A 12,944-nucleotide genomic window follows, 5' to 3' on the forward strand; every position below is an offset into this window, starting at 1 on the left:
ACATAAATGAAGCTGAAATCAATCAATTGGTGGCAGCACACTGACTTAGCCTACAGTTCCTCTGCCAATTTGTAAACATCCAATTCCTTATATTCAATTAATTTCTCCTTCACATCTTAGTTTCCATTTCATGTTCTCAACATTGACATTCATTGAATTTTTAAGCCTGGCCATTATTATTTATTTCTAGAACCATCCCATTCTTTTTTAAAGAACTCATTTTATTTTAATGTACTTAATTAACCATTTATAATTTTTGGGTAGTATTATATTCTAAAATAGCTTTGATTTTTTTTTTTTTTTTTTTTCTTGTCACTACTTTGTTAAATGATCTCTTCCAATTACAAATCAATATCTTGGATTTGTTGTTGTTGTTATATGCCATTGAGTCAGACCCGACTCATAGCAACCACTCCTTGGGTTTCTGAGGCAATATCACTACGGAATTAGATTGCCCCATCTTCCTTCCGAGGAGTGGCTGGTGGGTTTGAACCTCCAGCCTTCTGGTTAACAGTCAAATGCCTTAGACTCTATGCTACCAGAGCTCCTATATCTTGGATTAGTACTTTAAATTTGAGCGCACTTTAAATTGTGTGTATGTAAACTAGCAGGTCCTGGCACATACAGACCTAATTTAAAATTTGAATATTGTAGCTCAACTAATTTCTTGACCAAGGAGCTCTGGTAGCATAGGAACTTGACTGCTAACCAGAAGGCTGCCACTTCAAACCCACCAGCCACTCCTCTGAAGGAAGGTTGAGCAATCTACTTACGTAGTGATACCGCCTCGGAAACCCAAGGAGAGGTCACTATGAGTCGGGTCCAACTAAATGGCAAATAACGACAATAACAACAATTTCATGACCACTTACCCCTCTTCTGCTACCTCATGCTTTACCTAAAGTACTTCTAGTGGAGAGGAGGTAATATGATCTTTCTTACTTTCTTCCTCTTTTGGTTTACCTTCTTTGGTATGTTGAGGTGAGAGGACAGAAAAGGAAAGGGACAAGTGTCTCTTAGTTACATAGCTGCTATTGAAGTCCTCCATTGATAGTTTGTCCTGTCTATGGCAGTATCCAAATGTGGATTCCCTTATGGCATCATTGGTGAGTTCTTCTAAAGGGTTAGTGTGGGGCCTTCTCACTGCACAATCTACTTAACAGGTGAATCTACTCTAATTCAATGTCTTCAAGTTCCCCCACAGCTCCCATCCCTTGCTTCTTATGTTGTAGTCCCACCCACTAGGGACTAACGTTGTAATATGGCTCCAGAAACACGGTTTATGCCAATTAATTCATAGGAAATACATATGGGTTTTATTGGTCATATATTAATAATGCAAGTTGCTCCATTGCTGTCCTCGTTTACACCTTGAAACCTAACTTCAAATATCTGTTTTATCTGTCTATATTGAGCACATGGGATAGACCAGCAACACTGTAAAATAAGCAGATAATGGAAATGAAATGACTTTCTAGCTTCTATACTTAGAAGTCACAGTGATTTTCCTAGAATTCCATTCAAATGTCTTAGAAAAGGGTGGTCAAAGAAAAGCACATTCTACACCCTCTAATGAGGAAGTGAAAGAAAACACACAACAGCTTCCACTAGGCCAAGCGTGTCCAGCTCTGATAACATTCTTCCTTCTCTCCTTTCTGCTTATTGAGCCTGTATGGTTTGGCTACCAGGCTGCCCTTTAGCCTGCTTTCATTAAACCCTTTTAATCCCCTTTGGAATTTTTTTTTCATGATGATTTTTTGTCTTCTGTTTTGTACCCTGGTCTGAAATGCTGGAGGTACATACAAGAGAAGTATTATCTCAACACTTCAACTTCCTCTTTCTGGTAGTTGTTTCTATATTTGAAATTCTTGTGTCTAATTCCAAAATTTGTTCTGAATGCTGATTTTTGTTTCAGGTAGATTGCTGTATACTTTATAATTTTTATAATGGGATTCATCTCTAGAGGGTTTGGATGTATATATATACATATATTTTTTCTATTTATATGTCATGGGAATATTCACCAACAACAGTTTTGCATTTGCATTTGAGTGGTACATCAGACACTACTTGTTATATTAATGTATTAACTTGGGGTATCACTTCACATTGATAGCATAAATTTACATTCTAGAGCTAGAGAGAAATTCAAGGCTGTGATTTTAATTCTCAAGGGAATGTTATTACTTATTTGTTTTTACTCAGAGACTGCTTACCCTAAGACATTTATTTCTTTTGTTTTAATTCCTGTGTGCTAATGTGGAACTTTTTTCTTTTTTTTGGTCAACATTTTAGTGAAAGCATACACTTTCACAGTTTTGAACCAATGTTGGGTCTTGGGCTCCATTCTAATTCTTTGTTTCAAATATTCAACAAATGTTTTTTAATGGCTATCCTGTGGTAGTGGTGCAGTGATTAAGTGCTCAGTTGCGAACTGAAAGGTCAGAGATTCAAACATACCAGCTGCTCAGGGAGAAAGATGTATCAGTACACTTCCATAAAGATTTTCCAGTCTTGGAAACCCTGTGGGACAGTTCAACTCTTTCCTACAGAGTTGGTAAGAGTCAGAATCCACTCATTGACAAGAAGTTTGGATCATGTGCTAGACACTTGTGTGTACAATACTAAGGCCTTACATTTTTTTTTTTTTTTTTTCTTTCAGGCAATAAAACATTAGTTCTTAAACATGTAGACCTAAAAATCTGTCCTAGCCCTTTCAGGTATACCATTACGCACTGCTGTTGGGTCAAATCCGATTCACAGAGACCCCTCTTTGGGTTCCGAGGTGGTATCTCTATGGAAGTAGATTGCCCAACCTTCCTTCCAGGGAGTGGCTGGTGGGTTTGAACTTCCAGCCTTCTGGTTAGCAATCAAATGCCTGAGGCACTAAGTCACCACAGCTCCCATGCATACCATTAGCCCTTTAAAGCATCTATAGCATCAAGTCAAATGTTTAAATCTCTACTTACATTTTATCTTTATTTCTGAAATGATTTTTTTTTTTAATTTTATTTTAAGCTCATCTTCACATTAAAAATGCTTTGTAGTTTTAAGTGTTTAGACTTACAGGAGGGTTTCAAGCAAAGTTAGATTTCCATTTTTAAGATCCCAAAACCATTAGTTTTTATAAGTATATTTTCATAAGCGTATGTTTAATGAGAAATAGGCATCTAAGTTATAATTAGCAAAACATTAATATAACACAGTGTAATTAATTTGGATTTTATAATTTAGTACATGGTTAATTCAAAGGATAAAACTTAGGTGTTATAGTCTTTCCTCTATATGTGAATAAAGGGTTTACTTTAAAAATTCTTTGCAAAATAAGAATATAGGAATATATTTAACTAAAACAAGAGAACAACTGTTTTCAGAAGCTATTAGGAAGATTCATTTACATTAAATACTAATAAATAAGGACTAATCTCTTTTTTTTTTTTTGGAGCTCTGATAGCATAGTGGCTAAAAGCACTTGACTGCTAACCAGAAGGCTGGTGGTTCAAACCCACCAGCCACTCCTGGGAAGGAAGGTTGGGCAATCCTACTTCTGTAGTGATACTGCCTCGGAAACCCAAGGAGGGGTCGCTACGAGTCAGGGCCGACTCGACGGCACATAACAACAACAACAATCTCTTTTTTATTTTTGTTAGAGAAAATCTAACAAAATTAGAAATTAGGAAAATATTTTCTTTTACTTTAATTCCAAATATTAAAATAAATATTGTTACTGCTTTAGAGAAATTATCCAGTTCAAACTTTTCAATAATTCTCTCCATTTTCTTCCCCAATTAATCAGAATTTATAGCTATGAGAGAATTCAAATACAGAATCTTAATACTATATTGAGAAAAAAAGCATGATTTTTTTTCTGCCATATATTGTGTGTGTGTGTGTGTGTGTGTATATATATATATATATTTGAATCACAGACTACTTTCTCCTTTCTCCTTGAGGTACCCTTCTTCTCTTGACTATATCTTCATACTTCCATCCATTTTTACCCCTTTATCTCCTTAAATTCACTTGGGAACATTTCAGAAAGCCATTAACTAACTTTTTAAACCTTGATATTGCTTAATATTGATTGTGTTAAATAAGACTTATGCAGACATTTCTATAGGATTCCAAATCCCTGACCCCAGCATTAATTTGAAGTTTCTTATCATTAAAAGAGCCTGAGTATTGATATGGAAATAGGAATGCCAAGGTTCTGATGTACTTTTGCTTCCTGCAGTCATTCTTTAAAAAAACTGACCACAGCCACAGTTCTGCTTTGCAAGTAAAGATAAAGTCTGTCCAAGGTCAAGCTTCAGCATGTGGCCTAATTTGCACCCTACAGTCACAGTTTGCTTACTCTCATTGACACAGTGAAGTGTATTTATAAAATAAAAACTATCTCTACCACCACCCTCTTACACATCAAAAATAAACTATTAGTACAATATTGGCTATTATTTTTGAGAAACATAGTATCAATTTTGGTAGTGCAACTTAATATTCTAATATTATTTCATTTTATGGCTGAGAAAATAAGTTTCATTAAGTAATAAGCCAAGTTATTGTAATAGAATTAGTGGAATTGAGCTTACTAGACTCCTTACCTAGATCTACATTCTGTTAATCTAGCTCAATAAATAAATACATTAAGAAATTTTCTCTGTTCAAAATATGGAAAAAAAAAAAAAAACAGGCATCTTTCTCCTCTAGTATTTTAAATTCTATCTATAATGTATTTAAATAAGATAACTAATAAGGTCAATCAGTATTTGTTAAAAATGTTGAGTCCCCAGGAGATTATTACGGATTTCAACAAGAATTTAGAAATTAGTAAAGGAAGGAAAATAAGGCTAGAAATTCAAGTTATGAAGTTAATATGATATGAGGCATCAGTCATTGCAACATAGTTAAGAACTACACAACAAGTACAAAATCCAGATACTCAAGCTGATGTTTGGGGTATAGAAAAGATTTTTAGTCCATCACTCCGAATTGATTTATTGAGAATTTACACATAATTCTATTCCCTTATTATCTGGAATCCAAGCATTTTCTAATGATAAATATGTGAAAATGTTGCTGTTTTCAGCTACACTGAGCACAAGAAGAAATGTTTCCTAAAATTCTGACTCCACTTCCCACCCCATGACTCCTAACAGACAAATAGACAAGAATTTCTGGCTAATGATTGCTCATTGAATACACCAAAACCCAACCAAATGCACTGTACTCTAGTCAATTGACTCATAGCCACCCTATAGGACAAAATAGAACTGCTCTAAAGGGTTTCCAAGGCTGTAAATCTTTGCAGAGCAGATTGCTGCATCTTTCTCCTGTGGAGCAGCTGGTGAGTTTGAACTACTAGCTTTTTGCTTATCAGGCAAACACTTTAACCACTGCACCATCAGGTCTCCTTTCTCATTGAATATAAGTGTCTATATATGTCTAATGCAAAAAAAAAAAGAGAAAAAGATAAAGTGTCATAAACATTAACAGCTGAAAGAAGGTATAGTCTGGAGAAGTGATTCTCAAACTATTCGTCATAAAAAATCAGTTTTTGTGTTGTTTTATTATTATTATTTTGTTTTGTTTTGTTATTTTTTTTTCCTTCCAATCCGTTGCAGATCGATAGTTTTGTACAATACAATAAAAAGGAAATACTAGAAAAATAAAAAGGTCTAAAAATACAAGACCAACATTTTTACTGTTATATCCAGTAGATATAAAATTACTCTGTCAAGTGCTATAAAAAGTTCTAAATGATAACTCTCAGTTTCTATAGTTATCTCATTGCAGAGTGGTAACTCATGATTTGTGAACTTACACAGTTCAGTGGACCACAGTTTGAACATCACTGGTTTAGTGTACTTGTGGCGGAGGAATAAAAACAGGAATAGATAATATAACCTGGTAGGCATGGATCTCAAAAATGCCTGATAGGATAGAGGAGAGGAGTGACATATAGGACTCTGAATTTGTATATGACTATCAGTTCCCAGCATCCATCACCTTCAACACCTGCCAAGCTTTCAAATTGCTCAGACCCACTCCTCAGTTTGCATGATGGTGACCTTGGCAAATCAAGAAAAAAAAAAATTATATTCACTCTATACTATTTTAAAAGGCAAGGGAATTGCTGATACATTTTTAATACAATTTCTCCCAAAATCATTACCATACGTGCTATTTATTATACACACAGAATGATTAAGCATGGAGAAAATTCTAATACTCAGAATATCCCAGGTTTTAAATAGCTAAGATTTCAGTTGCAGAGATAAGGACTTGATATTGGTTACTGTCAGCTCCCTAGTTTCTCAAACATCATGGGCATTTAAAGGAATTTGTTACATTGATGAGTAAAGACTACTCAAAGAAAGATGCAGGTCATCTTTCAAAAGCAACTTTAAGGATCCTCAGTAATTAAGAAACTATTCAGGCTCTCTAAATCCTTTTTGACATGTGAATACATTAAAGGAGAAATGGTACAAGGCTAAAATAAAATTATGTATCTTGAAAACTGAATGCTTAACTCATCATTCAGGGATCTTTTCACTGCAAGTTATTGAAAATGTGGCCCAAACTGAGCTAAGGCAAAAGAAAATATACTGGCTCATATACATAGGGGAAAAAAAAGAGGATACTAGGCATTTGTCATGGATTAATCAGGTATAGAAAATTTTTAATCAATGGATTTTTTCTCTCTCCCTCTCATGATAGGCTTTCACATTAAGGTCACAGGATGGCTGCCTTCAGTGTCCAGTCTTGATATATTCTCAATTCCAAGTCAACAGGATGGCTTACCTCTGTCTTTGTCAGAAATTTTTGCTATCATCTCATTGATTACCTTTGGCTCTTACTGGGTTTAATGCTTACCAATTTATTCATCACTATGGCCCGGGAAATGCAGTGTTCTTCATGGCCTGAGCTAAGGTACATACTCACTCATCATGGCAACTGAATCAGAGCCCAATAGGCTCACAGTAGGATTGGTTCCTTGGCGAAAAAGAGTATAAATACAAGGATAAGGATGAACAGATGCTGGACAAGTCTGCTATGGTCATATGACATGTGATATTTATTATTTATTTTACATTACATCTGCCACCCTTTCTCAGTTTGTCATTTTGTTGTGACTTGAAGGTTTCTATGATGCTGGAAGCTATGTCACTGGTAATTCAAAGAACAGCAAAGTCAACCATGCAGGACAAGTTTCAGTGAAACTTTCATGCTATCATAGAGTAAGAAGAAAGGACTGGTGATATACTTCTGAAAATTAATCAATGAAACCTCAGTGGATCACAATAGAATATTGTCTGATACAATGCTGAGAGATGAGGCTTGTAGGTTGGAAGACACTCCAAATACACAGTAATCACAACAATGGACTTGAGTATATCAAAAATAGTGAAAATGTGCAGAAACAGGACAACTTTTCATTCTGCTGTACATAGGATCACCATGAGGTGGTCCTTACTCAACAGCAGCTAGCAATAATGTAGATTATACAACATTCATTATGTAATATATTGAAATATGTGTAATATTTTGTATATTATGTACATGTGCAGTATTAATATTTATTATTACCCTCAATTTTATTTGAAAACCTAAGGCTTTGGTGCATAATTGTATCTGTTTAAACATTTAAAGTTATAATTTATGCTATGGCAGAGAGTGCTATTGACCCCTAATAGTCTTCTCCTTTAGTAATACAAACCCTAAATTTTAGTTGCTCTCCTTTCTTAGAATAAACACTACATGACTCTGATTCCTTGGTGCTAGGTTTGGCCATATGGAAATTTCTGGCTAATTAGATATGAGGGTGATGTACCCACCTACTCTAGGGAGAGGTACCCCATAGATCAATCAGCCATGAGACACCATATGGGCAGCATTCAGATAGGCAGGAGTGCATATGAAGAAGGGCACAGGGAGAGGGTATTCACAGGGAGGAGAGGATAGGAGAGTTTTTTATAGTTGAAGATGACAATCAGGCCACTAAAACAAATGTTCATAAACCGTTGAATGTAAGATGAATCTGCTTTGTAAATGTGAACCCAAAGCACATTAATAATAATAATAATAGTGTTTTTGTTTTGTTTGTAAAGGAAACATCTTCTCTATTTCTTCTTTATATGCTGAGGTACATAGACTCAAAGTGTCCAGATGTTAAGAGTTATGTCCTTAGGCTTACACTTTTTCTTTTTGTACGTGTAAGTGTGTGAGTATGTAAACAAACGAGAGACATTTTGATGTGAAGATAAAAGTTGCAATATGGTATTATGTATGATTTAGTGTAAAATAGTTGTCCATTGTTCTACAAATCTGATTTCACTTTACCAACATATGTTAAGCATAGTTTTGTATCTTCCAATGTAGCATACCCATTTTGAGATTTCTATCCTGATAGTTTGCATTTTTAAGGCTTATATACCATTAACAGGAGCTCTGGTGGTACAGTGCCTAAGGCATTTGACTGCTAACCAAAAGGTTGGTGGTTCAAACCCACCAGCCACTCCTCAGAAGGAAGGTTGGACAATCTATTTCTGTAGTGATACTGCCTCGGAAACCCAAGGAGGGGTCGCTGTGAGTCAGGGCCGACTCGACGGCAGTGAGTTTAGTTTTTGGTTTGTATATCATTTGTTGTTGTTGTTGTTAAGTGCCGTCGAGTGTTGGAGTAGGAAGGGTATAGAGGATATAAATGTGATAGCTAAAGTGTATGGGTGTACAGGTTTCTTTCTAATGTGATAAAAATGCTTTAAATTTACTTTGATGGTGGTTGCCCATATTTGTGAATGTACTAAAAGCCATCGAATTGTGTACTTTAAATGCTAAGTTTGCTTATTGCTACTGGGTGTTATTGCTGTTAGTCACTAGCTGCTGACAAAGCAAGGGGATTTATGTGTTCATCCTAACCTGGATGTCGAGAGAGAAAGAAGAAAAGCTTTCTGTTTTGTCTTTTATAGTCCATGATACTGTTTGAGAGCTTCTTAGCTTCCATAATGTAATTGCTTTTTATACGTAAGTGAACTAAATAAGTAAATAATAAGAAGTTTAATTAAGTGGGTAAGTTAATATCCAATCCTACTTCCGTAGTGATACTGCCTCGGAAACCCAAGGAGGGGTCGCTATGAGTCGGGGCCGACTCGACGGCACTTAACATCATCATTTTAAATTCCCAAGGGGATGTATGAAATTTCCCATCTCCTCACATCCTTGCCAAAACTTGTTATTAATTGACTTTCTGCTTTAGCAGTTCTAGGTTCTAGTAGTAATCATCCTTTTTATAATCTGAATACAGGTCCTTTATCAGATACATGCTTTGCAAATATTTTCTCTATTTCAGTGGGTTGTCTTCACACTTTCTTAACTTTTTTTTTTTTTTTTTTGAAACAAATTTTTTGAATTTAAATGAAGTTTGAATTATCTACTTTCTTTCTTTTATTAACTAGCTCAGTTTGTGGGTCGACTTGTCTGGGCCTGGTTGAGTGGCTGGGCAGCTGTAGTATTCCCCATGATGAGACTGGTAATCAACTCCATGGTAGAATCTACTGTGAGCAGCTGAGTAGCTGTCCTAGGGATGTGGTCTGCTTCCTATAAATAAGAAGTCTTGGGGAATGGTCTCTAGCTTATGGCACACTTGAACCCTGCATGTAGGTGAGTTGTTGTTCAGCAGCCTGCCATGCTCTGCCAACCTTGGGACTTACAATGAACTTAAATTAATGGCCTGCCATGTGGTTTGGTAACATTGGACTGTGCCATTTTATTTGTCAACCTTGGGCTTCTTAGCCTCAGCAGCCAAGAGCTATCTAAGTGAAGAAATGTCTTTAGTTCCAGTGGAATGGGAGCAAGAAGCAGAACTGAAGCCCAAGGTTGAGGACCCTTCACATATCCCCTTGAGCCTAGCACTTTGAACTTGGGCTTCTAGCCTCTCGAATGGTAAGGGAATAAACTCCTATTTGTTAAGACCATCCCCTTTGTGGTATATTCCTGTCAGAGTGGCACTAGGTAACCAAAAGAGAATATGGTACTAAGAGAGTGGGGTGCTGCTCTGACAGATAACCTAAAATATGGAAACAGGAGTGGTGTGTATCCTTGACCCAAGACCCTGGCAGAGTGACCCTGGCATATGGCATGAGGGACAGCAGGAGCAGAGCCGACAGACCAGCATGAGAGATGGCAATAGAAGAGCCCAGAGACTGGCATTAAATAGCAACAGGCTTACCAGTCCATGGAGGAGAAAGCTGGGTGCCATTGGGTAGATGGCTTCCTGGCAGAGTGGGTTGCCTTCACGTGTTAATTGGTAGAGAAGATTGGCATAAGATGGAGTGGCAGGTCATCCAGCCCTTGGAGCAAGAAAGCTGAGTGCTTTTTTTGGGAGCAGGAAGATTTCTGACAGAGTGGGTTGCCCTCAGGCGTTAATTGGTAGAAGTGGAGAGACCAAGGAAATGGAAACAGAGCTGTCTCAGCCCGAAAGTGTAGGACCACAGCCTTTGGAAGTGAAACCACTACAGCCCGCTAGGCTTCAAAGAGGCAGGCCTTCACAAACTTCTGGAGTGTGGGGTTGCTCATTCATGTGAGCCAGTGAGATGGAGCCATAGCTGCTGCCCAAGAGTGAGGGGATGGGGCTGCCATGCCCAAGAGGGAGAGGAATAGGGCCCACAAGTTCAAGGCAGTAAGGTTGCCACTTAGAGGAACTAGGGGACTGGAACCACCCAGCGAGAGAGATCTGGACAGATGCCAAATTGACAAGGGGTGGAATTGTGGTAGTTCAGTTTGTGTGTCAACTTGGCTTGGCCTGGTTGGCTGGCTGGGCAGCTGGATGTAGTATTCCCCATGATGAGACTGGTAATCAACTCCATGGTGGAATCTATTGTGAGCAGCTGAGTAGATGCCCTAGGGATGTGATCTACTTCCTGTATATAAGGAGAAGCCTTGAGGATGGTCTGTAGCCCTGCATATAGCCGTGTCGTTGTTCAGCAGCCAGCCATGCTCTGCAGACCTTGGGACTTACAATGCACTTAAATTAATGGCCTACTCTGTGGTTTGGTAACATTGGGACTGTGCCATTTTATTGGTCGACTTGGGCTTGTCAGCCTCAGCAGCCAGGAGTTGTCTGAGTGAAGAAATGCTTCTAGCTCCAGTGGGTCAGGAGCAAGAGGCAGAGCTAAAGCCCAAGGTCCAGGGGCCTTCACACAGCCCCGAGAGGCTGGCACTTTGAACTTGGACTTCTAGCCTCCTGAACTGTAAGGGAATAAACTGTTTGTTAAGGCCATCCTATTTGTGGTATATTCCTGTCAGAGCAGCAGTAGGTAACCAAAACATTACCCATGCTTTTGGCATCAGAACTCAGATTACTTTGGCATATCCAAAGCATCATGGACTAAATTCTGTCCCACCAAAATTCTAACCCTTAGACTTAAGGATATAACCATATTTGGGAATAACAATGTCTTTAGTTAAATGAGGTCATAGTAATGTGGGGTGTGGCTCATACCTTTAAGATACAAAAAGAGCAAACTAAGCACAAAAAAAAAAAAAAAGGAAGCACAGTAGGGGAAGATAGATTCCATGCCAAATGAAAATCACTACAGAACCAAGGAACAGAAGCTGAAAAGAGGCTGAATAAGAATAACTCAGATTAATTTAGGACGCCTGACATGAGATGGTAGCTAAGCTAAAGTCTGAGAATAAAACTTCATTTTAATTCAAAAGTAACCTCTACTTCAGTAATTTAGCCTGTCATTCCTGTATCTCTCCACTGTATCCTAAGAAAATTACTTGGTAAATAATTGCAGAAAACAATGTAAATTTTACTTATTTAAAAGTTGTTTGCTGGTTGAGAATCCGAGTCCAATACAATTAGAAAGCATATGCTTACTCCAAATAAACTTTAGAATTATGCATATCTTGCCTGCAATTATGCAAGGAGGGTCTCATGGTTGTTTCAAGGCAAAATATACCCTAGTTAATGGTAACATTGTAATTTTCTTCTTATTATTATTTTAATTGTGATTTTGGTGAAAATTTACAGAGCAAATACACTTTCCATACAGCAGATCACATACACTTTGTCTCATGACATTGACCACAATTTACCACAATGCAACATCTCCTCTCCCACTTCCTCCTGATAGGTACCGCTTCCATGTGACCATCCCTCCATGCACTCCTACCCCCTGAGCTGTCTCCCTGTGCCTGAGCAGCCCTTCTTTCTCTCTTGCTTGTTCTCTCCAAGGAGTGTATCTACCTCAGGTAAATGCTCAACTAGTATGCCTGTCTACTGCTTTGCTGGAAGCCACAGGTGTACGTGCGTTCAATTCCAGACCTGAAGGACAGCTAGGGGCTATAGTCTCAGTGGTTCCACCAGGCTCTATCAGGCCAGCAAACCTATTCCCCGCTTTTTTTTTTTTTTTCCCAAATGATTTTGAGTTTTGTTCCACATCGTTCCCCTTGTCTATCCAGGATCCCCTACAAAGATCCTCTTCCAAGTGGTTGACAGTAGTAGCTGAGCACCATCTATTTCTTCTGGTCTCATAGTCATCTGGCTGCAGATCGGATGGTGTAGCAGTCCTAGGACTAATTATTTCCATGAATTTTTGGTTTTCTTCATTCTTCTTGGCCCTGAACAAGGAGAGACCCATCATTGCATCTAGATGGCAGCTTGCAAGCTTTTAAGATCTCAGTTGCTACTTGCCACAGTAGAAGGTGGAACAATGATTTGTATAGTATGTTATGCCAATTGACCTTGATGTCCTCTGCGACTATGGTCCTGGGCCCACAGGTTCAACTACTCGGTTCCTCTGGGTAGCTGGCTGTGACCATAGTCATAGTTGTTGTTGTTGTTGTTGTGATGTGCCATCGAGTCAGCCCTGACTCATAGCGACCCCTCCTTGGGTTTCCGAGACAGTATCACTACGGAAGTAGGATTGCCCAACCTTCCT

Source organism: Orycteropus afer, unplaced genomic scaffold (assembly GCF_000298275.1).
Source record: "Orycteropus afer afer isolate SDZICR_OR568_19922 unplaced genomic scaffold, OryAfe1.0 scaffold00203, whole genome shotgun sequence".
Taxonomy (NCBI): Eukaryota; Metazoa; Chordata; class Mammalia; order Tubulidentata; family Orycteropodidae; genus Orycteropus; species Orycteropus afer.